This window comes from Prinia subflava, chromosome Z, assembly GCF_021018805.1.
Source record: "Prinia subflava isolate CZ2003 ecotype Zambia chromosome Z, Cam_Psub_1.2, whole genome shotgun sequence".
In the NCBI taxonomy this organism is placed as follows: Eukaryota; Metazoa; Chordata; class Aves; order Passeriformes; family Cisticolidae; genus Prinia; species Prinia subflava.
In genome coordinates this window covers 92,734,329-92,761,275 of record NC_086283.1, presented here as the reverse complement: position 1 = coordinate 92,761,275, position 26,947 = coordinate 92,734,329, and the positions used below count along the sequence as shown (strand labels likewise).

At 41.6% G+C, this 26,947-nt stretch overlaps 1 protein-coding gene and 1 long non-coding RNA gene across 4 annotated transcripts in view; one reads left to right on the top strand and one right to left on the bottom strand.

Annotated features, from left to right (window-relative positions):
* Positions 1-1,109: 1,109 nt before the first annotated feature.
* LOC134563723 (uncharacterized) lies at positions 1,110-16,804 on the bottom strand. Of its 2 annotated transcripts, none has more exons than XR_010083411.1 (4): positions 16,638-16,804; positions 12,688-12,793; positions 2,448-2,673; positions 1,110-1,334 (listed from the first exon to the last, which is right to left on the bottom strand). It is a non-coding gene; the product is annotated as an uncharacterized LOC134563723 (long non-coding RNA). The 2 variants fall into 2 exon arrangements; XR_010083412.1 differs by having other exon boundaries at positions 2,448-2,534.
* Positions 15,999-26,947, top strand: part of ELOVL7 (ELOVL fatty acid elongase 7) — a 31,764-nt gene continuing 20,815 nt past the window's right edge. The window contains exon 1 of one of the 2 annotated variants that reach the window (XM_063421943.1): positions 15,999-16,161. The gene's annotated coding sequence lies outside the window, so the exon portion shown is untranslated. Of the gene's footprint in view, positions 16,162-16,891; positions 17,015-26,947 lie in introns of those variants that run through there. The other variant, XM_063421944.1, reaches the window with a different exon arrangement.

Here is a 26,947-nt window from a genome sequence, read left to right as displayed (position 1 = left end):
TTCTATGAACTAGCAGGTCATTGGTTTTCACACTTGGAGCATTTATTCATAAAGTCTGTCAAAAATGTTGTCTTGAAAGCTTGGCATTTAAATTTTTTTTTTTCCTTTTATAATTGATCTGTGTTCATTATTTTCCTCAGTCACCTGTAGCTTCTTTAAATCTTGCAGTCATATACAAAAGTGATTCTATAAATCTTGGTCTAGTTTATCTGAAGAGACTTAGTTAAATAAAAGTATAGCTGATGTATTACAGAAATCTTTGTGAATCATCACTACTTCTACTACTAACTGCTATATTTAAGTATTTCTCAGTTTTGTAATAATTTTTGCAATGTAAACCGACTGTCAGATTTGTTTATGCTCATTCATAGATGATCTTTCTTTCTTTACCCAAATTAATATTGCTGCCTTTAACATCAGAGTTTGTTAAATGCAAATGCAATCTGTTAAATTCAAATCAGTTTCACTAGTCCAAACTGAATTAATTTCTCTTAAAATGTTCTCATTGCCTTGTCTCTTGTCCAGCACAGAAGATTCCATGGTACTGAGCTGCAAGCTCTGCTCCATGCAGGACTGAGATTTTACCAATTCCATTATACCATTTATAAGATGATTCTGCATTGTGCTTTCAGCAGTATCCCATGCCATCTCATTGTTGTGATGTCCTAGGCCAGTGTTAACCCAGAAAATGGACAACTGACTATAGCTGACAAACATTAGACCTTGCTTCTTTTGCATGATCGTGTCATCCACTCCTCCTCCTTTCTGCTCTCCTAAAGCTTTAACCCCTTCAGTTCTCATACCACTGAATGCTATTAGCAGAGGTACATGAAACATATGAATCATTTCATAAAGGATGAAAACCTTAATCTAACACTAACAGAAAAGCAAAAGTGTATTTTATTGCATTCACAGATTCTAAGTTGTATTATAAATTATTATAAATTGTTATGGGATAATTAGCCAAGACATAATGGGTCTAAGTAGTATTGCTTTACAATGCCTTGAGAGACACACCTGGCATTGTTAAAAGCTATTGTTATAAATGCTGAGCCAATTCCAATTAATAAAATAAAACTTTATTAATTAAAGAATTACAGGACAAAAATTTGGGCAAACCAGCAATAGGAAGCACAGTGTCGATGCCTGGGATCGACACTGGGTGAACCTCAGCTACAGCATCTATTGCACTGCAACTCCCCTTGTTCACGAATTGGCCCTTTTCGGGATCCCCTTTTTATACAGTTTATTTTGCTGGCAGCAGCGTGTTTCCCCACAGTTGTCTTTGGGTCGGTTTCTTCATTTCTGCCATCTGGTCTGCTGAATGGGGTTCCCTGCAGAAAGATGAATGTTAAGTTCATTCCTCTGGTATATAAATGGGAGGTGAAATCCTGAATGGGAGGCATTCTCCGGATGCGTGTCTCTGTTCCACCGCCCCCGGAGGACTGATTCCAATCTTGATTTACCCTTTATTCTGGTGCTCATAGTGGGCTTCCCAATTTCCAGTCAGGAGTATTGTCTTTCCCAGAATCGCAGCCTCTGGGTGTTGCCCGACCTGCTTGTGCATTTCATTTTACAAAACAGATTTACATTTTATATACACCAGAACTCAAATTATTCAACAGTATTTATTACACTACTGTCAAAAATGTCTTGAGGAAAGTCAGAATTCTCCCAAATCTTATAAAATCTGAGCTGATGCTACACAAACCAGAGAAGATTTCCTTGACTAGACTTTGCAGAAATCTGCCAGTAAGTAGATGATCTGTATTATTCCAAATCCACTAAATGTTATTCCAGACAGAGCTGTCACCTATTCAAGAAGACAAAGGTATTACAAGAGATGGCAAAATCAGGGACAGTCAGCTGTGTTTACCACTCTGCCATCTCTGCCTGCCTACAGTTTTTGAACCACAGTGTCTACAGGTTTTGAACCTCTCAGGGCTGTTAAAGACATTACAGTTGGGTACAGGGATGTCCTTGGCAACTGGGTGATAAGAGTTCAAAATGATTAAAATTTACTTTGCGCCACCTCTCCTCAAGTGGCAAGAAAGCGAGCTCTGGTGCAAAATTGGATTGCTTCTTTGCTCTCCACGAATGAAAATCCTCTTATGTCGTGGTAGATTTTTAAAAATTAAATGCAGCATAATGAAAGGAATTTGTAGGGAAACTCTTCCACTACATCTGCTCTGGTGATTTTTTTTTTTCTGCTTTATCTATTTCCATTTTTATATTACTTAGACTATTCTCCTCCCCACTTTTCTGTGTAGCCTGTTTGAAAATATAAGGTATTTTCTTAGAAACTCTAACCTAAAAACCTTTTAAATGTTAAAGATTAACCAGTAAAGCATCTGTGAAAAAGCACACATTCCCTGACATTCGATACCATCCTGCCACAATGAGAAACTCCACAATTTGTAATGCTTCAATAGCTTGTTCACACTTACCAGATTGACATGAAGGCTCAAAAGCAGGCTAATGTGCCACATAATGTAGGGAGCCTCAAATGCCCCGGTCATGAACGGGTGTTGGACCTGTCAGAGGTACAAGTCAGAGGCACCTGTCAGAGGCACAATTTTTTGGCGATTTTGATTGTAATGAAGTTTTCTGCTGACTTTGCTGAGAATGGCTTGTGCACTTTCAGAGTGGAACAGAGAAGGGTTGCATGAATGCCTGTGCACAGAGGAAAAGAGATGAATACAGCACATCAGGCCTAGGCAGGGACATAAAAAGGGCTTTTTAGTAGGTGGTTGGTTGACCTGGCTGGATGTCAGGTGCCCACCAAAGCTGCTATGTCACTACCCTCCACAACTGGATGGGAGAGAAAATGAAAGGCTGATTGGTTGAGATAAGGATGGGGAAGGGATCACTCACAGAGCACAAAACAGACTGAATTTGGGGATATTATTTGAATCTGTTACTAATGTTATAAATGCCAATTTTATTCCAATTAATAAAATATAATGTTATTAATTAAAGAATTACAAGACAAAAATTTAGGCAAAACTAGCAATCGGCAGTACAGTGCCGATACCCGGGAACCAGTCACAGCCCCTAGCGCGCTGTAACCCCCTCATTCATGAATTGGTCTGTTTCAGGGTCCTTGTTTTATACACTTTCTTTGGCTCACAGCAGAAGATTTCTCCACAGTTCTTTGTGTTTGAGGTGGTTTTTTTCAAATTCATCTCCTCCATCCATCAGGCTGAATGGGGTTTCTCCTCGAAAGGATGGGCATTAATATCTTCCCTCCATTGTATGAATGGGGGCTTCCTCACGAAAGGATGGATGTTAACTTCTTCCCTCCATTGTATGAAGGGTCATGAATTTCTGAATGGAGAGGGTCCCCTGATAGTACCTTTGGTGATAGCTGAGCATTTCACAGTTCTGCTGCCCCGGGAGGGCTGATTTCAACCTTCATTTCCCTTTAATTCTGATGCCAATAGCGGAGTCCCAGTCCTCGGCAAGGCATTGTCCTTTTTTGAATAGCAGTTCCAGGATGTTGTCCGACCTGAGATTAGCTGGTTTTGTGCCTGTCCTGCTAGCATTTTATTTTACAGAACTGATTTACAGTTACATGCACTAAAACACAAATCAATATACCATATTTATTACATTAAAAACATCAGGGCTGTATAATTAGAAAATTAAAAACACCTTCCCCCACTCCTCCCTTCTTCCCAACTCTGTCTCCTTCCCCCATAACACTGCCCCCTTAACAATTCCCCCATAACAGAGAATGGAGGTTATGGTCAGTTGTTCCTGTCATTGCTCAGGGAAAAAGTCCTTCCCTGGCTCCACCATGGGTTGTTCCCCATGGGAGACAGTTCTCCATCACGAGTTCCTCACACAGGCTACAGTTCTTCACAAACTGCTCCAATGTGAGTCCCTTTCCATAGGGTGCAGTCCTTCAAGAAGAGCTGCAGTGTGGACACAGGGTCACAAGTCTATACAGGGTCCCCCACAGGGTCACAAGTCCTACCAGGAAACCTGCTCCAGCATGGACTCCTCTCTCCATGGGTGAACAGGTCCCTGCCAAGACCCTGCTCCAGCACAGGCCTTCCACAGGATCACAGCTTCATCTCAGGCATCCACCTGCTCTGTCCTGGGTCTCTCCATGGCTGCAGGTGGATCTCTGCATCCCCAGGGACCTCTATGGACTGCAGGGCACAGCTGCCTCACCATGGGCTGCACCTCAGGCTGCAAGGGAACCCCAGCTCTGGTGCCTGGAGCACCTCCTGCATTGACTTTGGTTTCTGTAGAGCTGTTCCTCTCTCCTATTCTCACTTTGCTCTTTGCTGAGGGCATTGACATCTCTGCAACAGCTTCTTTTTCCTTCTTGATTTGGCCGTGGCCAACAGTGGATCCATCCTGGAGCCAGCTGGGATTGGATCCGTCTGACATGTGGGAAGTGTCTGGCAGCTTCTCACAGAAGCCACTCCCACTACCAGAACCCAGACATATAACCCTATATGATGACACACATGTGCAGCTGGAAAAGCAAAGCTTTGGACTTAATATTTTAGATCACGCAATATAACTTCGGAAAAAAACCCTCAGTGCCCTGGAATTGATAGGTGTTTTCCAAAAGGTATTTACACATGTTGAATTTGGGGGCCAAATGTGCTTAAATTTTTAAAACTTTACAACTTTATCTGAATTTACCCAAATTAACAGATATTTTGATCTTTCCTGTATACAAGTTGGTGAAAAGCAGTTTCCGATGTCATTGAGAAATTTCCACTTGGCATTTTGCATACTCCTCTTTTAGTGATATTAAAATATTTATTTATATCTCATAAGAAAATCATGATAGAAACCGTTTCACAATTTAGATTGAATTAGACCAGACTGCTAAATATCTAGGGGGGTTTAGGAATTTCAGTGAAATTTCCAGTGGCTATTCAATTTTTGCCTTAAAAATAGAAGTAATTCTTTTTATTGTATATTAATTTGTGACCCGGAAGCTTATGGATCCCCTAGCAGAGACAAAGACCACATATCCAAGAACAAGAAGGAACCCAACTGATAATCAAGAAGAGAGTGGAAGAAAGGAAATGTTGTTGGGTTTTCTCATTTATGTATTTTTAATTTTCTGTTGTTGTTACATTAACTTCTATATGTATGTATCATAACTTTCTTTAGTATTCTCTGCAATTTGTAGAATTGTAGACCAGAGGATTAGGGGCATGTCCTGAAAAAGAGCATTAATTCCTATATGGCTTCATACATGAAAGTATTGCCACCAGAAAAAACCCAAAGTGCTTGGAGGTAAATTCTTCTTCTCATCTTCAGTGTCTGACAAAGAGACAAACTGCCTCAAGAATGGAAAGAGTGGCTAGAAAGCAACAGTAAGTAATAGTACTTTTCTTTTGGTTACAATTACATTATATCTACCAAGAAGCATTTCAGCTGCATTCAAGAACATGAAACGTCTCTGAAAAATCTTGGTCTAAGTTTAGAATTTCCATTTTGTTCTCTTATTGCATCTCTCAATAGAAAAGGTGAGGACAACAGATAGAATAAATATAATACCTCAACTGCAGTAAGTCTCTCTATAAAATAAGAGGGAAGGGAAAAAATTAAAGAGGAAGCTTCAGAATCTTCTTTAGAAATACTTAAGAAGCCATGTCAGAATTACAGAAATGATGAGTAGCATCAGTTATTAGTTTTCTGCTATCCGGTTTAAGAGAAATTTTTAACTTCTAGAAGTTTTTCCTATGCTCTGTCTAGAAATCATAGTTTTTGAGTTTGTGGGTGTCACATGCACAGAGAAAACAGTATCTCAGGTGCAGAACTGGTCTATAAATGTAGGACTTGCAAACTTCCCTGAAAATTCAGCCCCCAAAATGTCTCCATGTGAAAAACATCAGGCTATATGTTATTCTGTAACTGTCCATAGACTGATGCAGAGGTAAAAATCAAGGAAGTGCACCTTTTTTTGGAAACGTTGAGATTTTAAAATGAGATTCAATTGCAAACAGTTGCATCAATCTCAGCCAATTGCTGTTTGAAGTATTCTTATAGCCCATTGCTTTGCCTGTGGCTACTCTAGAGTGAGTGTAAAGGCACGTCAAAATGGGTTGAGGTATGACAATAAGCATCCTTCAAAGGACTTCTCCAGAAGAAATTCTTTGCTGTGAGGCTGCTGAGGCACTAGAACAGGTTGTCCAGAGAAGGTAAGGATGTTCAAAAGGCCCTATCCCTGACAGTGTAAAGTATCCGTGGCTCTGGGGGGGTCCCTGAGCACGCAGTGCCTTGGGATCGACCCTTCCCCCGGATCTCTGCTGCTCTCAGCTGCTGCTTCTCAGGGTGCAGAGATGACACAGAGGCCAGACGGGTCTGGGTGAGGCTGAGGGGGTCATTGAAGGTGTGCCAGAGCCCAGGACCCTGAGCAGGGTCAGGCAGGGGGTTTATGAGGGGCTGGGGCAGAACAGACAACCCATGAGGGCACAGCTAGGGAGGGGTCCAAGGAGGGGTTTACATCTTACAAACTGATCAGGGGGAACAGGGGAGGGGAATGAAACACAGGGACAAACAGGGCATGGAGTAACTAAAGACTGATAGGGAAGGTTCTGGGCAGAGGGGTAGGAATACAGGGGAGTGACATCTGGGAAAGGAGGAGGTTAGGGAGAAGACCTGGGGGCCAATGGGAGAGTCTCTGAGGAGTGGCTGGCTAATAAGTGAGAGGGATTGACATAAAACTGATTGAATAGCAATTAGAGTATGAGTCAAAATATCATACAAGCTGATACAAATAAAGATAGGCACCATTACAGGGAATGGGGGAGGACATGCTTAGGGAAGACATACAGCAAATCCTAAAGCGTAACCATAATTTCAAGCAAACCCCTTATAATTGCTAAGTCACACATGAAACAGAAGGCTAGCAAAGAACCTAAAGCAAAAGCACAATGCAACAGTCAAGGATATGTTGGGTGGAGCTCTGAGAAACCTGGTCTAGTGGGAGGTGTCCTGCACATGGCAGGGGGGTTGGAGCTAGATGATCTTTATGGTCTCTTCCAACCCAAACAACCCCGTAAGTTTTTTTTCTCAGCTCCCACCTACATCTAAAAGTGAGATAATTCTCTGCCATTTGATATGAAGCCACATTCCCACTTTTACATTTTATTCTGGATCTATTTAGCAACACTAAAGAAGGAGTAGGAGGAGAGAAATAAATACAACACTGAAGCATACTGTAAGACATAATGGTGCTTCATGCAGGTGCTTAACATGTCCCCAGATGCAGCTGTGAAACATGCCAGAAGTCTGCCAGGGAAAAGGTTCTTAGCATCAATATAGGCCTGGGATATATCCTGTAACAAAAATATGCCCTGATGCATTTTAAGTCTCTTGCTGAGAAGTCCAGTTGCTCAGCTAGAATTGAGAGATAGTGGTCTTTTTTTTTTTAATTATTTTTAATTTTAAACTTTTTAAAGAAACCATTTGGTTTCTAAGACTATATGTTTCACTAGTTTGTTTGCTGGATTTTCTTTCTTCAATACTGGATTTAGCCTCCAGATTCTCCAAAGCAGAATGCTTTTTTCCAGTCATGTAAATATGCATAAATTTAAGCCTGGAGCCCACATAAACTTCCCTCATTTAAACAGATTAAGTAGCATGTTTATCTGTAAAATTCATTGTTCTGAAATGTTCCATTTTTGTTGAGAGGAATGGAATAAAGGAATTTCAAGCGCTTTGTAAAAAAATCAGATTACTTAGCCCATCTCTGCAAGCATGCCCCATCTGTATCAGCAGTAGTGCTGCCTGCTAGTAGTGTCTGCTTAAAAGATATTCCCATGACTGTCTGGAAGATCAAGGATAATCATGGCAATGTAAATGAATCCGTGTTGGCCTGCAAAGGAATATGCAGGGTTTTTTACTTGAGTCGATGATAAAGTCAGGCCAGAAAAATCCGTGAAGTGGATTGATGCACAGACAAATAACAGCCTGGGCAACTGTTTGATAACCTCATGGGGTCAGCTCCTCTCCTGTCACCTCTGGTCCTGACATCCTTATTAAGTACAGCTCAGCTTTGTCAGGCTAGGCAGACTGAAGAGAGTTTATTCAGTCCTTGAGGAAGGCTTTAGTTCCTTGCGCTGGATTTATTGTTGCTGTGGTTACAGACACTTGAGCTGGGAAGAGTAAAAGGAGTTCAGGTATGTTTGTGTGAACTCTTATGACATGCATATGTCAATGCATATCCTTTAGAAGGAGAACTTTAATCACAATAGGAAGGCATGTGTTGATTTGGTGGGTGCATTGTGATGGATCAGTTGTTTCCTGTGAAAATGTCAGATTTGCTTGTAAAGGTTAAAGAAATGAGGGATACAACAAGAAATGGAGGAATAAAAGTTTCTGTGACACTGCCTTCTACCCCATGGAGGAAAAGATAGTGAGGTGTATGCATGTTCAGGAGTGTGTAGACAGGGTCAGAATCTTTTGTTTGGAGAAGGCTAGAGATAGTTCTGTGTAAATGAATATTGAGTGCATCTTAGCTATTTGAACACGGGGTTTTATTTTCCCTTTGTTTTGTTGAGGTCTTAAAACTCCCTGCTACCCTTAGGAGAATGTTCAAAAGGCACCAAAGAGAGAAGATGCAAGAAAGGACTACATTCTTGATGCCTATTTCCAAGGCATGAGCTTCTGGCTGGAGAGGAAGGAGAAGGCCACGGGCAGAACTGAGCGTAGAAGAGTTTTTGTTTGGGTAACAACACTGTGAAGTGAAATCTTTGTCATCACCTGCGTACAAAGTTTTGTTGTACACATTTTCTGTATTTGCTGTTTTTCCTGCACAACTTTAGCTCCTTATTTGAAGGAACTGAAGACTGTCACTTGTCCTACCAAAAAATCTCTCCAAGATGCTTCAGGTTAGTCCTTAAAAGATCTTACCATGCAGTTTATCGAACTGTTCTGGTCAGTGTCTTCCTCATTCCAAGGAGGAACATGAATGCCCTTCCCATTGAGGGTGGCATATGGTGCTCTCTCACTCTCCAGATTAAAACAGATCTATGACTCCTCCAGAAGTTTCTTCATGACTGCCACTGCTACTTTGCAGCACACCTGCCATTTGAACATGCACTGGAAGATGGTGAGGTTTTGTGACTTTTTAGTGTTTCTGATGCTAATAAGTTGTGAATATAACTGCAGGGTTGTGCTGTGCATCCTTTCATAAAGGAAAGCCATTGGATGTCCACATTTCTACGACATAAGAAAAGATATCCATTATGCCTTTTGCAACACTGCTAGAAAAACAAATACATGAGTGAAGAATTTTGTTCTTGTTTGTTTGGGCACAATTTTTATTTTGTTTTGGTTGGGGCTTATTTGTTGGCTTTATTTTGTTGTTTATTCTTTCTGCTTAATTTCAAAAGCCTAATTTAAAATGCCTGATCTTGGTAGTCTTACACATATGGGAAACCACAGAAGTGTCATTAGCTATGAAATATAACAAAAAATTCTGTTTGATTGATTAGCAATTAGCTTATGCATTTTCTTTTTCAGGAATTGCCTCACAGGCATATTGCCAATGAAAATCCTCAGTTTCAATACTAACATGTTTCTGTGTGGAACCCAGCTATGACAAGACAGTACAAAGTACATGCCATACAATTAAAAATTTATTGAAATTCCCAGTCTATTCTTCTTAGCATTTTCTCCAAAACCCAATCTAAATTAGCAAGTTCTTACATTTAATAATCTGGTCATTTCTAAATTTATTGGAACCATAATTTAGAAAGAGGCAGTACTTATTTTAATCCATTTGAAACATATTTTGCCTATGGCTCCTTTTCTGAGTGTCTTGAACAGCATGTCTGTCTCACAAATATTTTCCCATGGTTTACTTTCCTTGAGCATTAGTAACTACATCTTCAGTTTCAAAGTAACTTTCTAGTCTCCTGCCTGTTTACTAAGCACAGCTGACATAATTGTCATGGGGAGAATGGGTACAAATACAATCTTACTTGTCTAAAATCAGATGGGGACTCCAACCAGGCATAACTGTAACATATTCCCAGAAATGTGTTGAATACCTCTTTCCCTTGATTATCCATTCCTTCATTTTCCTGCCTTTTCCCCCAGTCTCATCTGCAGAATGTTTTTATAAAAATGAGTAAATAAATAAATAAATGAAAATCCATTAAAGGATTAGGTTTCCACAATGTATTGTTAGGTGCATGTAATGTGATCAAGAATCAATTTTAGAAAGTAACTTCTTGGTATGATTTTACTGTACTTTTGCATTCCTTGAGTAATGTAATATCTGTTAAGGCAGAATGGACTGTGGATTTGTTACAACTAATCATAAAGCTCCCTTTCCTGGTCGTTCATTTTTCTTCATATCTCAGAGACTGGCAGAGAAAGGGAAGAGAAACCGCTTCACTGTTAGCAAGGTTTTGCAATTTAGTGGCTTTTATGGGAGTCCTTGTGGAGACTGACATAAGAAATTCGAGAAGGGGCAGGAGAAGAAGTAGATGGTTGGGTTTTGAATAGGAAGACGTGAGCTTTCAATGGCTTCCTCAGAAGTTTTTTAGATTTCTGTTTCTTACTGTGACACTCAGTTGCCTTACAAGTTATGTCCTGAGCCTTGTTGGTCTGAACGTGAAACAAACAAAATAACTCAAGGGCTTTGATTTGAAGGTCAGTTCTCATTCCTTCACCCAGGTGTACCATCTTTCTAATGCATTCTCACATAAAAATGTCTACAATCTGTCAAAATTAGTTGAAGCTTTTGCATGGACACTGAACACAGCAGAGGGAGAACTCTTTGACAGCATCCCTTTCCCTCCATTTCAAGGAACATGGCAGCCCATGAACTCCTAGAATGTGATGATTCACTACTGAAGAAATAGGAAAATTATATGAGAGAGAGAGCTATTTATACATCTCTGTGTCACCACATGCTGCTTGGATAAAGAATCTGTCTCATGTTCAAAGTGCAAACCAGCAGCTACAAACCAGCAGCTACTCAAGCGTATACTGAGGATCTTATTTTTTCTTACCCTTGCAGATGTTGTGCACTACATGGCATGTGGGGATGACGTAGACACCTACATCTACATTAGCATCAAAGAGTTACCATAGGCTATATTGATTTATCTTTGCTTGCCTCATTAACTCACTTGATTCTGAAAGCCTGAAACAAACCTATAATCAGGTAAATCCTTGTGATTATTCTGATTCAGAGATGGTGTAATGTGTACTAGTAGCTTATTGTTATTGATATTTCTACAGCTCTAAGCCCTTCTGCTGGATTGCACCACGGCATGCACCTGTCAGGTTGGCCAACTATAGCCTAACCAGGACAGTGCAGGTGTTCTGCAAAGTTAGCATTCACTTCTTTGTTGACCTTAGGCTTTGGAGTTTGTTTGGTTTTTTTAATGATACATGTTAGAATCCTTTTGGAGTCATAGAACTCTACTCTCCAAAAGAAACTTCTATTTCCAGACATGTTACTGCACCCAGTTCATGGATAAGGCTGTGATTACAACATGCTGCTCTGGCCCAGGAACAACAAACAGGTCCCATAACCCTCTGGCATCCTAGAAACATTGCTGCTTCCTTTAGCTTTGTCTGTGTGAGTTCCTGCAGGATAAAATTTTTTCTCCAATCACTGTCAGTAACACATACAGGTAAAATTTGACTTATGAAAGATTTAAAATGCTAAATAGCATCTGAATTAGAATTCTCAGCTGTGAAAAGCTGTAGGATGTAGGCTCCAGGACAGCCACTGTCCGACTCTTTTTTCCATATACAATTTTCAGACATGGGGCAGACTGAAATGAAAAATCTTCTGATGCAAGGTTATGATTTTTGGGAACAGGCTGGCCAGGTGTGCTTTGGTTTTCTCATTATGTTCAGTCAGGCTTCTTTGGCTGACTGCAATGCACTTTTTGCGGGTGATTTAATTTTCCTTCCTGGTACATATTGAGTTGCAATCAGCATGCATTCAAGCAATATGCTCTGAGGAGGTGAGTCACTACCAGTTTTCATTTGAGAAGCCCAGTGTGTATACAGTATAGAGCATCATACAATGTGTGTATGTATGCATTCTAAGTTTACTTGTATATACAGTATATTCCATGTGTTGTACTATATACATTATGCAGAAAGTTTAAAATACATACATATGTAGTAGAATATACATATTACATATGTATATTATATATGTATGACACCATGACACTGCTTCTATTAAACATCCCCTTTAATGAAATTTTTCATACACTTAAGATTATTTCTTATACTTTTATAATAGTCATTTTTCACCCTATTTTTGGGGCACCTTCTCCCTTCACTCCTGCCTAGTATCAATCAATTGCAAAACAATTTTCTATTAACCTAATGGTTTTAATACTGTTAATTGAGATACCTGGGTTTACATGGAAATTTCTCTATGTGAATAGCTTTATTATATTTGTGAGAGTTCATCAAATTCACTATTGTTCAAATGTCAAAGCTGGAACCTAGCACGTAGGTCAACATGTAAATATTGAAACAGGTTGACTTGACAATAGTGGAGTACACTGTGGTGCGTTTGTGGTGCCAAGAAGCCATGCAAACCCAGCAGTGACTACTCACTTCTGTACAGTCACCTGCAGTGTATGTCCCAGACAGAGAGGGAAACCTCCCTGCAAAACTCAGCTCATCCAGAGAGATATGAGCAGGACTGAGTCATCTTCTCACCTTGTCCCACATCAAAACTGATGATACATGTCTGAAGAAGAATTCCTTTGTGGTGTGGAAACTGCTCCTGGAAAGTCACTGCCATCCGTGGTGTTGTGGAAGACACCTAGGCACAAAAATTATCAGAAAGCCTCAGCTAAATGGAAGGCACTGTTTAGGCTCAGAGGATTAGAAGAAGCAGCAATATTTTTTGCAACAAGGAGTAAGAAAAGTCTGAAAGTAGCTCCAGCTGGAAAATGAGAAGGGGCATCAAGGGCCCTTTTTTTGGCAATCCAGCTGCCCAACACAGGCCCGTGATGGCTGTGGGAGACTGGCCACCTGCAGCAGAACCTGCCTCAGACAGGTTTGGCAGTTGTGACTCAGAACACCAGTACAAGTGCACGGGCAAACCAGGTGTTTTCCAGAAAAGCAAAGCTTGCAAACAAATTTTGGGTTACGCTTGCCTCTCTTCAAGATTGGTGTGCAGATATCTGTTGGTGTTCTTGGGATGACTACCTTGTAATGTGTCAGCAAAAGCACCTAACACTGCTGCTGGACTAGGGAGTGTTCCTGTGGTTCTCCTGCTGATCAGTTATTCAAAGCTTCAAATACAGTCCTAGAGAGCACTTATCTCTGAAAGACTCTCAAAGCATATGAGCTACTTGGATTCTAGTAAGATAGAAAAATAAGGTAAAGCACTGGCAATCACTATTCATGGCAAGCACAGTTCTTCATTCATCATACACCAGTAGTTTAGCATCTTGTAAAGTCCACTGGACTATCTCCAGAGTCTATGTTTATCTCTTGTCCTGTTCTTTGATGGGGCATGTAGGTAACTTAAAAGATTACTTAAATTTACAGTAAATATCATGTGTAGCTTGCACAAGCCAAGAACTGAGAAAACCTGTCTGCTGCTAGCTCCCTCTTTTACAATGTAAATGTCTCTGACTTGCTGTGTGTCTCGGTTTTCTTTTTGTGTAGGGCACAGCTGTCTCCCTTATACTGCCTTTTTCCTGATGCAGGTTAATGATTTACCTGCCCTGAACAGGTCAACCATTATTTCTGTCCTCTCCCAACCCTCACAGACTTGCTTGATGGTTCAAATTACCTTGACTCCTGAAGTGCATGGAAAGCAAGGACTCTTACTCTCTTTGTGGACTCCAAAGAAAGAAAAGCTGTTGATGCTAACACTGTTGGCATCAAATGTGTTAGAGCTGTTAGCTTGCATCTGGTTATTGTTTTTAGGCTTGCTTTTCTTTTCTGCATAAATGACAACATCTGTGTATTTTTGAAGCCTACAGGTGACCTACTTTTTATTTCTATGCACCCCAGTGTCACATTTTGTCTTACCTAAGGCAGCCCTATCAGGCATGGCAAAACAGTTTTTGCAGCACAGGGAGAATATTAGTTACTACGTAAGCCACATCCCTGTGGGACAAAGTAAAGACTTACTATTGAGGCTCCCAAGGACTCTGTCTGAGCAGGGATGTGATAGTTCCTAAGGTTTGTTTGTGGTTTTTCTTGCCCAATATTTTAGGAAAAAAAAATGGGTTTGAACCAAGAAATAAAAAAAAACAAAGGTTCTGACTTCTGAATGCTGAAGGGAAAAGTGAATGATTTAATTTTGTTATGTGATTTTCCCCTCCTAGGTGAGACATACAGTATTGCTCAATGGTTTATCATATTTTGACATATCCCTTTTGGCCAAACCCAGTGATCTTATTAAGATGTTCTTTCAAAAGCCGAGGGATTTCATCATCTGTCATAATCCTAACAATTCAAACAGAAGCATTAAGCAAATCCTAAAGGACAAGATCCTTCTTCTAATCCCCACCCTAATCAATCACCCAGTGTTATGGAGATTCTATGGAATCTCTGTTACGAGCTATGTTTTTCACATCCCACCATCTGTTTGTCAGCCTCTCATAATGTTTCCACACTTTTTACAAGCTTTCTATGCTTGTTTTGCCTCTTGTTATCACAAACTTCAGGTTTGAGCTTTGAGCTTCTTACTGTCCTCCAACTCAGGGATTCCTTATGCATCTCTGCATTGGCACTGACCATATATTCATTTCACAGCATTACCTCACAGATCCTTCATCTTGTACATTTCTGTACATCATCAAATGAGTTTGCCTCTTTTGTTCAATTTGCCTACATATCTTCTCCCTGCTCCTTGTTTTTGCAGAGTCTTCTGACTCAAGCAATCCTCTCCATGCTAACCATCTCAAAACGCTGTAATTTCTAGCCTTTTGTGGACTAAAGTGATAGACCAACTAGAATGGAGCACCTACACACTAGAAATCCCTGGCTACCTTTCTTTGTGCCCCGTACTTCTCTAGGTGGGGGGACAGTTACTGTCATCCTGAACATACTCTAGGAGAGGAATATTGCATTTTTGGGGGTGGGAGTGTTCGCTAAAGCAGTGAGCCAAAGCTGACCAGCTGTGTTTTGTTTATTGGGGTTTTTTTGTTTGTTTGTTTGTTTGTTTGGGGGTTTTTTGGGGTTTTTTTGGGGGTTTTTTTGGTGTTTTTTTTTTTTTTAAATTACATTTTCCTGGCAATGCTTTGGGTGACACTTGGCTACCACGGATCCCAAAGCAGCACCAAGAAGTCACATTGCAGTTTTCCTTCCTTCATGCTGACAAAAAGTGCTAGTGAGATTGAGATCTAGGGGCATCTGGAGAATGCCTCAACACCACAGCAGTGGGTATCACAACAGTTGGAAAAGCAGTCATCAAGGGACCATCAAACAGTTTAGCTTGGAAGGGACCCTGAAGAACACCTATTTCCAACCATCTTGCCATGGACAAGGACACCTTTCACTAGGCCAGGCTGTTCCAAAGGCCTCTCCAGCCTGGCCTTGAACACTGCCAGGGACAGGACATCCACAACTTCTCTAGGCAACCTGTGCCAGTGCCTCATCACCCTCACAATGGAGAACTCATTCCTAATATCCAACCTAAACATACCCTCTTTCGGTTTAACGCCGTTCCCCCTTGTCATATCACTACATGCCCTTGTTAAAAGTCCATCCCCATCTTTCCTACAGCCCCCTTGAGGCACTAAAAGGTACTAACAAGATCTCCCTGAAGACTCCTTTTCAGGTTAAACAGCCCCAGCACCCTCTGCTTTTCTCGCAGCGGAGGTGCTCCAACCCTCGGGCCGCCCTTGCGGCCTCCCCTGGACTCGCTCACCAAGGTTGCACACCCTAAGCCGTGACCCCCGCTCGAGAGAGCCGTGCGGCAGGGCGGGGCGGGGCGCAGGGCAGTGCGGGGCGGGGTGGCCCTCCGTGGCCCGCCCGGTCCCGCCCCGTCCCTCCCGGTCCCGCCCGCTCCGCGCCTTCCCGCGGGCCGGCGGTGGCGCGGCGCAGTTGCCGCCCGGCCGTGCGGGGACAGGTGGGGCGCGGCGCTGCCACGTGCGTGATCGGCGGCAGCGGCACACCGGGGCACCGCCGCGGTCTGGGGAAGAGGAGCCCTCCGCGTTCTTCCGCAGGGTCTGTCCCGCGCTGGGGCGGGCAGGGCTGGGCGGGACGGGATGGTATCGGGCTGCCTGCCTCCTGTCCACCCTCCTTTCAAACTCCCCAGCTGCTCCCGTACCCCTTCTCTCTTCTGCAAACCCCCAGCTGTGCCGCGCTGAGCTTTTTCTCCTCCCCACCTTCGTCCTCTGGCTGCACCTGCGTCCCTGGTCTTTCTCCCTGTCTGCACCCTTCTGTGCCGTGCATCCAGATTCTCAGGCAGTGCCCTGTGGTGCTTCCTCCAGTCCCACTGAGTGTACTTCACCCTGCAGTGCTTGGCCTCCAAGCTTTCTGTCTGTGCCCTAAACCGCACCGTGTCTGTGCCCCTAAACCCTTTGACTGCGTCTTGCTCTAAGCAGTACTTGTTCCTCTAAACCCTCTGGCTGTTTCCCACATCTCACGCTGGGTGTCTGTCTCAAGGATCTCTGGCTGTGCCTCACACGAGTAGAGCTCACCTGCCTGTCATGAAGAGCGAGTTACATCGTGGCGCCACGGCATCAGGGACCTGATCGTTGAGAAATACTTTTTCTTCCCACACCTTTTGCTCCCAAAGCGTGGTCCTCGGCATCAGGAAACTGAGGTGTTTTTTTCTTCAAGGCTGAAGGTTGGAGACAGGGAAGAGGTGTGGCCCATGTGCTTAAGATGGTGGTATTAAAATACAGGGCTTGGAGGGGTGATGTCTAGGCAGGGGTTGTCTGGCATGCTGGAAGGGTGGCTGTCTGGCTTGCTGCTTTCCTCCTCTTTGGAGACGGGTCACCTTTGCCGCCATGGGGGGCAGGTCCCTCCTTCAGGACTGGCCACATTGGCAGTGAGGCCAAGAGCCAAGGAGCAGGTCAGTGCCAGCTCAGGGGTGAGGGGGTTGATGAGGCTACACTGGAGCAGCCTCTTAGACTTGTCCTTTGCAACTGTAGATGTCATGTGTATTGTTATGGAATTGTCAGTTTGTGGATACTGAATTTGTCAATACATTTTGAATTGAAACTTTGGTTGATGTTGAGTGTTGCTGTCACCAGGACAGAATAGTGTGATGCTTGAAAAGTCATAGAGAGGCTGCAAACCAGCTCTTACCGATTTTTTTTTTTTTTTTGTGTGTGTGTGCTTGCATAGGAGATCAAGGTATGTTAATAAAAGCTGTTCAGACAAACCAGAAAACTTCCAGTCATGTATGGATACTCTCTTCCTTAGTTCATTGTAATTCAGTTCTTCCCAGACCCACGTGTAGGTCTGTACTGAACAGTGCCATGTGGGAGAAGTTTCAACAAGTTTTTCTGGTTTTTGGGAGCAGCCTGGGAACAGCATGCTGCCTGATTTATTCTGCTGCTCAACACTTGGGGTGCTGCCCGGGATGCACTTGGGCTGCCTTGGAGCTTCCTCAGGTAGAGGCAGAACTGTGGTGTATTGACATGGTGTTAGGCAGTGTGGATGTACTCTGGAAACACTGCCATGAGCAGTGGGAGCACTGGTACTCATGTTTACCTGAAGAAAATGTACAAGGACCTAGGGAAACCCAGAGAAGCATAGGCTTAAAGTGGGGCACTGGGAGAGGTTGCCCAGAGAAGCTGTGGGTGCCCCACCCCTGAAAGGGCAGGCTGGATGAAGCTCTGAACAGCTTGGTCTAGTGAAAGTTGTCCCTGGCCATGGCAGGAGTTTGGAACTAGGTGATCTTTCCAACCCAGGCCATTCTATGATTCTTTGAAATTCTTCCTAGGCAGCAGCTCTGCTGAAAATACAGGGAATAATGCAAACTAAATGGTATTTCAGTATAACGTGTGATCTTTCTATTAAGTATTTATTGGTAGAACAAGACAGGTTCTGGTACAGGAAGCAATATTCATGGAATGTGTTGGGAAAGATGCCACAGCATTAGTCAAGTAATACAAGCCAAATAGGATTTAACTCATTATGAAGCTCACCAAATACCATGAAATATGTATCAATTAGTTGCATATCAGTAAAAGAACTGATCAGGGATGTTTCTGTACCCTGACATGACTTGATGGCTTTTGCTGAATGTGCACCCCTTGCCTCTCTGTGTCCTCCCTGGCTTTGTTTCTCTCTGCTGCAATAAACTGGGAATCTTTTTTTTTCCCCTATTGTGGACTTTTGATCTTCCGCTTGAAGCTGCTTCTGCCCAGTCTGTCTGGCTTAATGCTTGTCTTATCTCTTCCCCTGGCCTGCCATATCTGGTTGCCTAACTCACAGATTTCTGGAGGTGTGGGCAGATGCAGAGCGAGGCAGAGGCACAAGCAGTGCATGGGATGGGCATGGGAGCCATGTGTGGGGTGAGGAAAGTGGGAGGACATCACTCTGTGCCATGTTCAAGGGCAGGAGGCGGAAGGGAGACAGGATCCCTTTCTGGATCTTCGTTAGCTGCTTGTGAAATCATGTTTACTGTATTCTGGATCTAACTTGACAGACTTCATGTGGCATTTCTTCCTGCCTGATGACTGCCTCAGCATGGCAGTCAGAGCCTGCTGCCCTGTAATTTTCCTGGTGAAGGCTGGTATGAGATCGCTCATCTGCTCCAGCTGAAATAAGACAGTTTAGCTATCAGTCATGGGTTTAGACCAACTGTGTTGTTTTGTTTCAAATGGATCAAGGACAACTTGTAAAATATGGGTAGTAGAGCTATAGTATCTAGGCAGATATGAATAGGGATGTTGACATCTTCAGTGGCACAGCATATTCTGTACAAATAATGTTGTAGCCTAACACTCATATTCACTTCAGGCTAATGGATGTCTGAAATTTTAAGCTGCTTCTCAAAGCCTGGCTACCTGTGAAGGAAGAAATACTTGTTCCCCTCACTATTCCTCTGTCACTCACTGCAGCTCTTCACTATTCTGGTTTTCTTTCATGAAGTCACAGCATGTGGCACACACAGGCAGTGTTTTATCAGTTTCTTGTTGCCGAAAATGTATTAAATTCAAGAAATGGCAGACTTACTTATGTTTTTCTCTACTGCAGTTTATGGACTGTTAACTTCAGTTTTGGTAGGCCTTTCTGAGTACTTAAAGAGAATTTGGTGTGTGAAAGCTGAGTGGTTACTCTGCACTGTTGCACAGTGCTGGGGAGCAAGTCCCATGTGCTTGCCCAGGGACCTCACCCAGTACTGAGGCTCAGTGCTGCAGGTAAAGGGCAAATGCAGCCTAAATGGAGGAAATGAAACCTTTTACTCCACAAAAATATGAGATTATTAGAACAAAAGAATTAACAAAAAAGTAGTTAATTTTGTAAACCTGACTTACTTTTTTTTAAACAGTTCCTTTTAAAGGGTACCTCTAAAGCTAGAGGGCCATGCAGTAGTTTTAGTGCCTGTTATCACATTTCCAGTTTGCCAAAAGCTTGGCAAAGTTGCCAATGACATAGCACTTAATTTTTTTTCTATGTGTGTAACATTTAGTTGTGATCCAAAAAGTAAAAAGTAATAAAATAAATACATGAGTTTACACCAATGAAAGACACCAGAATAACTCAAGTGTCTCTCATCTTTACTTGTCTTTGGTTTTGGTTTAATGCTGACCATTGACATGGAAATATTGAATAGTTGGTTGTGGTGGGTTTTTTTTGGTCAGTTTGTTTGGTTTTTTAATCTGTTTTTGCTGAATTCACAAAGTAAAATGCTTTCAATGTGTCTGTCAATATGTCTTTTTTTCTTCTGCGTGTATTTTGTTATTTTTTTTCTGTCTACTTATGAGTACACAGCAATTTATCACTGAAGATGTTGACTAGAAAACACCTGTAAGTGGTTCATGAATAGAGTAATGTGAGATGAATACACAGCTTACAGAACCACAGATTTAAGTGTTTGTGAGTGTTACCTTGGTTCTTGATGAGAGTATGAGGAATTGAATTTCAGTAGCATTTAATTTCAAAATCCTGAGATAGCTCACAAATCTCTTAAAAACTACTTGTAAAGCCTATCTGGCCCAAAGCAAACTCTGGCTTCCACCTGCAGAGAGACACAGATGTCACAAGGAGGACAAACACAGGTGTCAGTAAACTCTATCATATTTGCTAGGAGCCATGGTATTCAGATTGCCCCTTTTTACTCTGCCAGGGTAAAAACAGCAAACATCAGCTCCACTCCACTTGTGATACCTACTTAGGCTGACGTTGCAGTTTCACCAACATTGCTATTATTCCACGCGCCTTTCTTTGCATGTGCTTCTTGTGTCACTTTTGTTTTGTGCTGGAGTATTTCTTGGTGAAAGCTAGTACTAAGAGGCACTGAGGAAACAGTCTGGGTTAAAAAATATGCTTTCTTTTTCTGTGAGGCTTTCTCTTCTGCGCTGGGTCTGTTTCCCAATCTGTTTTATTATGCAGCCAGAAAAACTCCAGCAGAAGTCAAGGGTGACACACGAGCAGGTATGAGTAATGGGGAGAGAGGTTGATTAAAATTATATTGCTACTATTAAAAGTGCTCTTATAATTGCAAACTTCGCCCGTAAACAGCCGGACTTGCTCCGCTTGAGCAGGCTGTGCTCAAGAGAAGCTGCTTGCAGCAGCTTTATGAATTCCTACATGCTGCCTGCCTGTGTTTAATTGTATTGTGAATTCTTTGTAGTTTGGATTATGTTTTATATTGATATGGGCCTTGCACATTGGGCTCTGTGCCTGGAGCCTCTATTCAAAGACTTGTTTTTTTTTTTAAAGCAATGCCTCACTGAATGCATGTGAATGTGAGCGAAACTTTGTCTAGTGCACTGCAAAACCCTGTGTAAAGAAATAGGATGTACTGTGCAAAAAGCTGCTAAGTTTCAACAAGCATCTCATGGGCTGGAATTCAAGAGAATGCTCCTACCCCAGTGGTGGCATTCAGGGTTTATGGCTATGCCTGAGATAAAAATATAGCTTACTCTATTCCTTTTATTCTTTGTTTTCTAACAAAAGAAGGGGACGACTCTTGCTGGAGTCTGACTCACAAAGATCAGTTTGTTGATTTGGAAATAATTTGCATTGTATCATCAGTCCTGAAATGACTTAAAGCAAAGTCACAAAAACCTGATTCAGTGGTTCTCTGTATGCTTTTAGAGTATGGGAATGGTTCACATTGGTGCTGTGCTCTTTCTTTCAGGAAAGTTAGTTGAGATGACAGTAGATTTGTTTTGGTTTTGTTTTCACCTGTTAGGAAATTAAGTGCAAAATTTTTTCTGTTGTTTTTCATTAAAAGATACTGGCTGAAGTTTTAAGATTATCAGGGTTGTTGGTCAGATGTGCTCATTTATTTTGTTAAGTAATACTGCAGTATTTGTTTACCATGTGACATTATGAATAGATGGGAATGGGCATGTGGAAATGTCTGTAGTCAGTTCAGAGAAGTAGTAGCTGGCAACATTTCCTTTTGTACAGGTGAAAATTACTTGGATTCAAGTATATTGCAAGAGAATTGTGTGTTTTACAGTATTTGCATTCTTAACATCCACAACAATCCCTTTTGTAATTGTTTAGATGTAGTTGGAAAAATCTAGATTAAATACATTCTTTTTCATTTTGTAGTCAGAGTTCTAGATTGTTTGTTCAGTGCTGAAGGAAAAAATTCACTTTTTAGTCTTTAACTGTACTGAAGGGGTGTGACAAACTTAATGACATTATTATTACTACTATTACTATTACTTTGGAAGTGTCCTGTCCCCCTTTGTCTCTAGTGAATGAGAATTGTAGAATATACAATCGACCCAAGGCTGTCGAGGAGGATAATGAAGTAAACTCAAATGTTCACTGTCAACTTTGAAATGAAACCTTTCATAAAACTGCTTGTAAGGTGTGTTTCTCAAAAGTCCTGTTACAATTGCTGTCATTATTTCTGTTGTGCTGACAACATTGTTTCTCTAGCACCTGTTGTTCTGTAAGGGTTGTTAAGGAGTTTGCTTAAGTTTGTTTTTACATGAAAAAGGAAAAAAGCTATAAGACAAGGCTGTAAATAGCCTCATGCCATAGCTCTGATGTTCAGGAAGTTGACTCAGCTTAACTTGTAACTAGGAACATGGCAGATTTTAGAAAGAGAGGAGGGAATGTAAAATACAGGTGCCATTAGAATTCTCTGTGCCTCTTTTCTACTAGTGCTTTAATGACTGAAATCTTACGGGGTGACGTATTCTCCATCTGAATTTCAGGTTATCCTGAAACTGCTTTTCTTAAACTGAAATGATCCACGTAATCAGTTAGGGAAGCTTATCAGAAAGTTGTGGAGAAAATGTTCCTGAACACGGACTGGACCATGCTGAGTTCTGGTTTGCTCTGGAATTTTCTCCAGTTTTGAAATGAGGTTGCTACTCTATTTTAAAACTGAACATCTCATATGCCCCATTTGAACTACATCTAAAAGTATGGAATGGAAAATTGCCTCTGGAGGTGTGGAAATTGTGCAATCTGGTGTTCTTGCTTTTATCCTGTAGAGACTCTATGCATACTGTTGTAAAGTGTGATATTTCATCAGCTGCTTTCATCCAAGGTGCTGAAGCAACAGACAAAACTTGATTGAATCTAGAAAGACTTTTGTGATAAGTGAGGGAGTCACTTTTACAGACCTTGAAATTATATGAACTTGGCTCATTCTTTGAGATGACTGCAGTGGGAAGAGATCCAGTCTTCCTTTCCAGTCAGTGGGATAGCATCATCATTTTTGGATATGGTCAGCTGGATGAACCTGCACCTGAATAATGTATATATAAGACAAAGAATGTGTGAAAGGAAATTGTTTGGTTTAAGTGTAAGAAGTAGAGTCATACTGAAGTGAGGCAGAAGGAGAAGAGTAGAAGCAAACCATGTTTGCTTCATATAGAGGGCTACAGTGTTGCTTTAGGTTCAGACAGAGAGGCGTGGCCTGTTTGTTTCGTGTATTTACTGGAATATTGAACCAGCACAAGACACTTTGGTTTTGCTTACAGCTTTGCTGTTAACTGGTTGAAGACATGCCCCATTTTCTCTGGGGAATGAGAACTCCAAACAGAGAGTGAACCAAACCCACTGGCTGAGCTCTTCTGCAAGGCATTGATACCTGTATGTCAGAAATACTAAGGCCTTTTTTGTAAGTTAATTGCATAGGTATACGTAAGTCTAATTTTCTTTTGTATTGGGGACATTGCAGTTTTCTTCTTTTTTACTGCTGTGGCATGCTGAGTAGACTGTTAGACACTTGTCTGTTTATAGTATACTGGTGTTCTAAAGGAACATTAGTATTAGGCTGAGTACTCTGCTGCTTGCCAAGCTTCTTTGTTGGAAGTATTATTGTCTCCTGTGTTATTCTGATGTTGCACATCTATTGCCTAATGCACTTTGTTGATGGGATCTCTCTCCTTTTTTTTTTTTTTTTTTTTTTTTTTTTGGAAGCTATTTATGTTTGGCAATCTTTCAGGATCGAAATGAGGAGAAAAGAAGTGCAGTTGCCTTGGCCAGACATAGCTGGTTCATCCCTACATGCTGTCAGGATAAACTGTTGTATTTTAAACTGCAGATATGTCTTGTGGTCCTGAGGGTCTCCAAATGCTCAGAAAGATGGTAAAAAGTACATTCTAGTGTGGTAGTGGAAAATATTGATAAAAGATGAAAAATCCTTACGACATAGCTGTGATTAAACTTGTGCATGCATGTGTTGTTTGATTCTGCTTCTCTGTGAAATTACTATTTGGTGTTCTCAGCTGATATAAGAAAGCTCTGCTGCTACAAACTCGTGGCCTGCGTAGTGCTGCTTTTTGTGCTGTTCTTGAGCTTCCAGAAAGTGCAAAATAACGAACACTTTTAGAAATCCCTATTAGCAAAGGAACTAAGGTCTAGATAACTAGATCTGGAGCAGGAGTATGCCTTCACAGCTGTGTATTGTCATTAATGTATCTTTGCCCATAATATCAACCTCTATTTTGCATTTTGTTGTGCAAGCCCCTGCATATTGATTTCTTGGAATTTGAAAGAAAAATTGGTATATTTTTTTAAATTGGATTTTTATAACAAGATCTGGTTTAAAAAATCTTGGTATATACTTTTGCTGATCAAGGCAGTTAATGTTTTTAGGTGATGAATAGTTCTGCTTTCATGCAAGGTGTTGAGGTTAGGCTGTCTTCTGAATATTGTTCATTCAACATTGTGTTGTGCATGCAACCTTCTTCTTTAGTCTCCATAGAACTTTGACTGCTCTGGGTCATTGTGTCTGGATGTTTCCTCACTCTAATGCTTCTAGGCAGCCATCAATACTCCTATTCCATACTATTTGTTGAGTTCTGACCTCCAAGTCTGTTGCAAGAACCCTTTGAAAGTCCGGCACTTCCGGCACGTAGTCCTTAGCAGGGTATCTTCACAGCAAGTGGAAAAGAGTATTTTTGGAACTGCCACCAGCACTGTATGAAAGCAGAGGTGCTCCCATTCTTGTGTTCACCCCATGTGCCCAAGCTGTCAAACTGGATCTGCCTCCAGTGGGTGAGTCACCTCAAAAGGAAAAGGTACTGGGGAAAGTAATCAGGCAAGTAGTGTAAGCAACATGCAAAATAGCTTGTTCAAATTTTGAGCAGAATCAAATGGGGGGTTATAATGTACTAATTCCCATGCATTCATCTCTGGATTCAACATAGAAGCATAATGCAAGTGGCTTTGGCATCAGGATGAGCCTGTGGGGTCTTTTCTTTTAGTTATCCCTAAACTTCAGATGCCTTTTTCTGTCCATTTCCGTGCTCCACCCCTTTGACTACTCCATTGAGTATGGAGTATAATAGAAACATCTTGATTTTCCATTTCAGAAACTGTATTTCACTTTTTCTCTTCCACAGTAATATTGGTCAGATGTAAGTATAAGCAAATTACTTTTTTTTTTTTTTAAGTGGCATCTATGGGATGCAGAAATAAAAAATGGAGTGCCAGGAGAAATTGGCTTCCCTGCTCTGCTTAGTTGTTCTGACGGAGAGGCCTGAGTCTCCAAACAATGGTATAACATGCCTTCGTGGGTTGCCTGGTGCTGATACTCATGAGTGTGTTTCATAGTGATTAACCAAACCTTTCATCATGCTGAAGAATGTTAATCTAAACAACAACAACCTAAGTTCCGTATACCTCCCTGAATATCCCTCAGTGATTTGAAACTTCCAGCTGCAGCTGTATAAATTACCAGCCCTGGACTGGAAAGATTTAGGATGTGTCAGTGTAGTTGCTTCCTGGAGTGCTCCAAGAAGTACATGTGCCAAGACTGGACTTGGGAGCAGCAGGTTTTTTTAGTGTCAGTATGCTTTCTTGGGTAGGAGTGTTCTGAGACTTCAGTTTAAAAAGCTCTTAGCGCGTTTCCTTTAAAGTGGCTTTTGTCACCCTAAAGTTCTGCCTTCACCTGTGCCTGTGCTGCCACTGCCCAGAGTTCATGTTGCACTGTGCGGGTCACTGCCAAAGGTGCCAGCACAGCTGGTTCCTGCTCTCTGGGAAGAGCCTCCCAGCGAGGGTGCAGCTGCTGATGTTTACAGTGCTCAGCAGCATGTCCACTATGCTGCATGGTAGCTTAAAAAGAGGGGGGAGGGAAGGGACAGTGTCAGTTCTAGGTCAGCTGCCTTTAAAATTTATGCCTGCCTACTGCAATGCAAGCAAAATAGGATCAGAAGGAATGCATTATTTTGCTGCCTAGGATATCGGCCCAGGACCCAGAGGGTGGGTAGGTTGAGCAAGTGCAAGGCAGTGGGAAACAATGGTAAAGCAAATTAGCTCACGTCAGCATGGGAGAGTGGTGTGGGAGCAGTTCAACTCTTGTAAATTGCTGTGTTAGAGGATGAACACAACAGTATGTTGCAACTCTGCACGGGTGTTATCAGTGTTACTAGTTACTAATATTCTGCACCCAGCAAGGTTGGAGCTGGTGCAATAAAAATTCCATAAAATGGCATTGATTTTGCAATGTTGTTTTGCCATGGCAACTACAGTGACAAGAGCTGAGCGTATGCTATACACAAGATGTAACTGGAAAAACACCTTTTCCTTTAATAATTATGAATATTTTTCACTTTAGTTGGTTACCTCTTCTTTCTTAAGGTGAATATTGTGTTTTTAAGGTAATTATTTACATTTTTTCCATCTTCTCTTCCTATAAAACTCCTTCCTGATGTATTTTTGTGTTACAAAGACAGCCCTATCTACCTGTCTTTGTCTACTGCAGGTGAAAATTATGGTCTAATCTTTTTTTCCTTGTGCTGAATAGCAACATCGCCATTGATTACTTGGTTATGGCTTGTCTTTGGAAATAAAAAGGCTTCTCTGTTTTTTTTTTTTCTGTTGGCCTTTGCTAGGTTAGCAAGATGCTACCTATGTAACAAGTCCTGTTCCCTTTTATTTTAAGGAGTCTTTTCTGGAAGCTGAAGTCTAGCTCTGCTTTTCTGTTTCTGTTTAGCTTCCATGGAGTGACCCCCACTGTGACTATTTAATGACAATTTATGTTGTTGTTCTACTAAGAGGTGGGTAAACACAGACCAAGTCCTTGGTAGCAAACTGCTTCTATTGTGATTAATTCAACGTATGAGAGCCTTACATTCATTTAACTCAAATGCATTAACTCTCAGCTGTAAATTAGGATAGACGATATGGTGGAGCCAACTCAGTGACTCAGCTTGCTGCTAAAGGAAGGGGACAGTCTCAGATATTAGACATCTTTGATCCGTTTTATTCAAAGTATTTAGCTGGTGCTTGCACTCTCTCTCTTTAGAGCTTACCTAGAAACTGAGTATTGAAAATGTGCTTACTAGGCAGCTTAAAAAACCCAGTCTGTGTTATCTTTTGCAGAGTGGGTAAATAGCCATCCTTACCC